Here is a 5,645-nt window from a genome sequence, read left to right on the forward strand (position 1 = left end):
AATTAAAATTAATAAATAAGTATACTACAAAAACAAGAAGAAACGATATAGTCGAGTGCCGCGACTATAAGATACCCGTTACTGTTTTACACAATTTTAAAATATTCATTTTGCTAATGGAAATTCACAACGCGCAACCTATTGTCAAAGAAAGCATGTTGAGTAACTGATAGTTACCTCACTGCCCACGTGAGGCCCTATAACCTATATTTCTTCATAAATAGCGAAAAAGTGTTCTGAAAAAACTTTTGGTAAATCGATAGATATTAACAAAAATATTTTATACAAGGTCAAAAAAAAGACATACACTATAATATTATGGACGCCACAGTTTCCGGGTTTTGTGGGAGTTAAAGTGGGCATCATAAATACCTACATGCTTAATCCGAACTTTCTATTACTTATAATGAGATATCAACTTTTCTAGACAAAGGCGGAAACCGCCTGGTGGGCGTAAGAGTGGATGTGGGCGAATTATGGTATAAAATGCATTGGAATCTCAAGATTATACATACTTAATTTCAACTTTCTTGCTCTAATACTTCCTGACATTTTAAAGATTTTAGTTTTTCGTGATTTGTGTGAGTTAGAGTGGGCGTGGCAGGATGCTGAAACTTGCGCTGCGTAGGAACCTCAAGAATCTTCATACTTAATCTCAACATTTTATCTCTTATAGTTCCTGAGATCTTAGCGTTCATACGGGCAGACGGACGGACGAACGGACGGTCGGACGGACAGACGGACATGACTTAATTGGCTTCGCTATTGATCCTGATCAAGAATAAGTACTTTATAGGGTCGGAAACGCTTCCTTCTACCGGTTACATATTTTTCAACGAATCTAATATACCCTCTTACTCTACGAGTAACTAGTACAATAACCATTCACACTACCATACCCTAATAATCTTATCACCCAACACTTTTTAAAAATTAAGATCATCTGGATCCCCTGTCACATGGGTATTACAGGTAATGAAAAAGCTGACATTACATCCAAACGGATTGCCAAATTGCCCTTAACCCCTAACGACATATCTCACTTTTAAAATCATTCCTACTTAAAAAGAAAACATAACTGCGAACCTCCGTCTGGTACCAAAAAATGCTCAACCTGTAGTGTTCCATAAACAGAAGAGAACAAATCATCACCCGTCTCAGACGAAGACTCTCATACCTAGCAAACTCGCACTACCTTGACAAATCAAAGAACAGCTTGTGCCCATTGCGTAACATCTTCCAGACAGACATCCGTCATATTATATGTACCTCCCCTTTTAGCTGAGCTGGAGGCCTAAGCTGCTTATGCTCCTAACCAAATATTAGCCCTTACTTTTAACTATTTGCTAGCCTTAGATAAATAAATATTAAATTAGTCAATATCCATCTAATTACCAAAAATGTTTCAAATCGGAACATTGTTTCGCGATTTATTAATAAATTTAGGTCACCATCAGTTATGAGCAAAATAAATATTTTAAAAATGGTTTCTTTAAGTTATTTATTAGTTTGGAGCTCTTGACAATATCACTAGTATTAAAATACGTTCGCCAAACAAGAAGCTATAGTCGAGTGCCGCGACTATAATTAATTTAGCTAGACAAAATTCACAAAGCGGCACCTTTTGTCAGAAAAAGCATATTGAGTAACTGATGGGGACGTGACTGCCCACGTGAGGCCTTATAACCTATATTTCTTCATAAATAGCGAAATAATGTTCCGATTTGAAAAATCTTTGGTAAATCGATAGATAAACACTAGACTAATCGACTTCCCTATTGATACTTCTTTCTACCTGATACATACTTTTCAACGAATCGTATATACCCTTTTAATCTAATAGCTATGTAGCGCTAATGTTAATCAATCTATAACTTCTCTCATTGGCCCCGAGAGTACAAGTGTGGCTAAGTCCGTGTGGTGGTCAGTGGGCTTGAGTGCACTTATTGCATGCAACTTTTCCAAAGTTTTGCCCGGATTGCTCGTTTGTTCGTGATTTGCGGAATTGTTGGAATTGTTGTATTCGTTGATGTCTAACGTAAAACGCGCGTTGTCGGGTAAGGCTACATGTCGGCAGTTCTAGGTTTCAGTTCCGGCATTTCTCTTGTTTGACTGAGTTTTCTGCGGCTTTCTATCAAACATGTGAGCGTTGAAAACCCATACTATAAGTTGAAACGAAAGTTGAATATGTTTGTGGTGAAAAATCTCAGTAACACGAGTCATACTTTAAGGCTGGGGGATAGCCGACTGCCAGCAGTGAAGAACACTATTTTGGCCAAAATGCAGAAAACCTAAAATTTTCCATCCTATGACACATTTGTATAATCTACCTTACTATATACCATATTCTTAATCCGAGTCGTTCTAACCATGTCTGTAAGTCTGTACGTTTCAATGTTCTACATTCTTATAATTCTAGGGACGTCTGCGAACTATAAGTTCATATCACCTCCCATGTTAGTGTTAAAGAAATCTTTAAAAAAAGAATATATAAATGTAAATGGTTTTATTTCTTGAATGAAAAGTATGAAAAGTATGTAACAGTAAAAATTAAGCGTTTCCGACCCTATAAAGTATATATATTCTTGATCAGTATCAATAGCGAAGACGATTGAGCCATGCCCGTCTGTCTGTCCGTCTGTCCGTATGAACGCTGAGATCTCAGGAACTATAACAGAAACAAAGTTGAGATTAAGCAAGAAGTCCAAGTCCAGCCCAAGTTTGTTTCCGCATCCTGCCACGCCCACAAATCACGAAAAACTAAATCGCTATATTCTCTGGAACTATTTGAGCTAGAAAGTTGAAATTCAGAATGTATAATCTTGGGATACCAGCGCATCTTATGGTGGTACCATTATCCAGCCACACCCACTCTTATACCCACCAAGTTCAAAAGAGAGAGCATCATTTTATGATGCTCCCAATGCGAATTGTTTTTCTTCCATCTAGCCCCGCCCACTCTAACGCCCACAAGCCGCCGAAAACTGTGACGTCCATAATATTATTACGAATGACTTCGTTTGACCTTGTATAACTTATTTCTGTAAATATCTATCGATTTTACAAATTCTTTTAGAATCGTAACACTATTTCTGCAGAAATTTAGGTTATAAGGCCTGACATGGGCAATGACATCACTATCAGTTACTCAACATACTTTCTCCGACAAAAGGTGGCGCTTTGGGATTTTCCTCTAGCACAATGAATATTTTAAGAGTGCATAAAACAGTAACGGGTATCTTATAGTCGCGGCACTCGACTATAGAGTTTCTTCTTGTTTTCATTTGGAGTTACAAATTTTTTGGAGTACAGTAAGTGGACTTTGCATGTATAAGATGTATATTGGAAATCGTATTATTTATATGAAGAAATGAAATGATGATGGGTGCAGAAGGGCAGAGGGAAGGAAGTGGAGTAAAATGCAAATATAATAAGGAGAACGTGGCGTCAACAAAAAAGTACAGAAAGCTAAAAGGGTTCTCGCAGAACTCCTCTTCTTCTGGTCCAGACAGGTGCTTCTTGGAAAAACAAAAGCAGCGAAGTAACCAAGTATCCGCCAACAAAGTCCAGCTCCGACTACTACTCCGACTTCAGCGCAAAAGTACTAGAACGCGGATAAGGGAAGTGGAAAAGTTCGTTGGACAACAATTACAATAAGCTGGATGGGACAACAGCTGCGTACAGCTGTAGCGGTATTGTCCGGCAGCTTCCTGGGCATGTTGCCGTAGATCGCCACGTGGAGTGAAAACATTTTTATTATTACACAATATACAATCATAATAACAAAGACTGATTTGTCTCTTCCTCACTAGCTGCTTGTTCCTCCACAATAACAATGGAGACAACAGCAACTTCCAAAGGATCTACAAAAGCAGGTTGAAATACGAGTTGTGTTGTGGGCAGAAGTAGCACTTCAGTGCTTTTCGATGCATAAAGCGCTGCGGCTCGACAAATTAGCATCGTAATAAAGATGTGATACTACTCCTGTTCAGTTGCTCGGTGAGTGGCGATTGCAGCACTCAATTATTCGAAGTGTTTTTGAAACCCTTAACAACTAAGGAGCAACCCAAAAGCTGTGTAAATTTGTTTCTTTTCCAAAAAGATTTTAATTTTACTTATAATTGGAAGCAAACAAAAGGCTCCACACAATCGTGGTCAATCAGGCATACATAAAGGTCTTCTAAATCAAATAATTTTAAATTCCCTAGATAAGAACTGGATATCAGAAATATGTTTAAAGTGGGATTGCACTGATTTTCTCCATCTCACACTGAATATTTGTACTTGGAAAATATAACCCAATTTCATAATAATTGAGTTGGAAACACAGTTCCCACCTTATACCCAGACAGGTGGTGGTAAGGACACGGTTATATAAATATGATTTGATATAATTTCCCATAAAGCTAATTTTTTTCCCACCAGTTTCCTAGACTTTCAAAATGGATTTCGATTTAGTAAAGGTCTTAAAATAATATTTTTTTAATTTTTAAAAAATCGGTTAAAATATATCCATAATTTTTATTTAATTGTTGTTCCAAAAATTCAAACTGAGAAATTTTAATACAAAATCAAAGTTGCGATGCCATAATTTTTAGTGCAAACAAGAGGAGACAGAATAGGTACGTATACGTATTTTTAAGCACAACCTTCTAGTTCTTATAGTTCCCGAGATTTTCTCATTTTTGGTTTTTCGGGTTTTTTGTGTTGTTATGTTAGATTGGGCATGGCTTAATCCGAACTTTCTATCACTTATAGTTACCGAGATATCATGTTTTATTAAAAATGCGAAAACCGTCTTTTGAGCTAAATGGGAGTATGGGTGGGTGTAGCCGGATAATAGTACCACTATAAGATACGCTGGCATCCAATATTATACATACTGAATTTCAGCTTTCTACCTCTAATATTTCCTGTGATTTCAGCGATTTTAGTTTTTCGTGATTTGTGGGCGTTAGTGTGGGTGAATTAAACTTGCACTGTCCAGGGACCTCAAGAATCTTCACGCTTAAGTTCAACTTTGTATCTGTTATAGTTCCTGAGATCTCAGCGTTCATATGCACGGACGGACTGACGGATGGACGGACAGACGGAAATGGCTCAACCGACATCGCTATTGTTCCTGATCAAGAATCCTGATAAACAAATCTAATATACCCTTTTACTCAACGAGTAACGGATATAATAAAAATGTAAGCCAGTTTGATTAGTTAAGTGCCATTACTACTTACATATTAAATCATCACAAAAATAAGAAAAAATTTAAATATCACAAAACAAGAAATTAAAATATAATTTTTTAATATTCAGAGTTCTCGAATTCCAGTGCTATCTTCTTTAACCTTAACGCTATTGTTAATATGAATTACCACACCCCTGAGCAATTTAAAAGAAGCTCAGAACAATTTTCATTCCGCGCGAACGCAGAAACAGAAGCATCGAAAGAGAAAGCAACCGTCAAGGGATTAATTTTAGCAAAAAATTAAAGCTCTGCTCTTGTTTTCCTAGTATAGCAGTAGGACATCCAAAGACAGGAAATAAATGTTATAGATCAAGAATTATGAGTTTAGTCTAAGAATCCAAAAATGGTATGAAGCCGAATATTCCTTGTGGGCTTCGAACGAAAATCATTAGAGGGACCCTGC

The sequence above is a fragment of the Drosophila eugracilis genome, unplaced genomic scaffold (assembly GCF_018153835.1).
Source record: "Drosophila eugracilis isolate 14026-0451.02 unplaced genomic scaffold, ASM1815383v1 contig_2171, whole genome shotgun sequence".
In the NCBI taxonomy this organism is placed as follows: Eukaryota; Metazoa; Arthropoda; class Insecta; order Diptera; family Drosophilidae; genus Drosophila; species Drosophila eugracilis.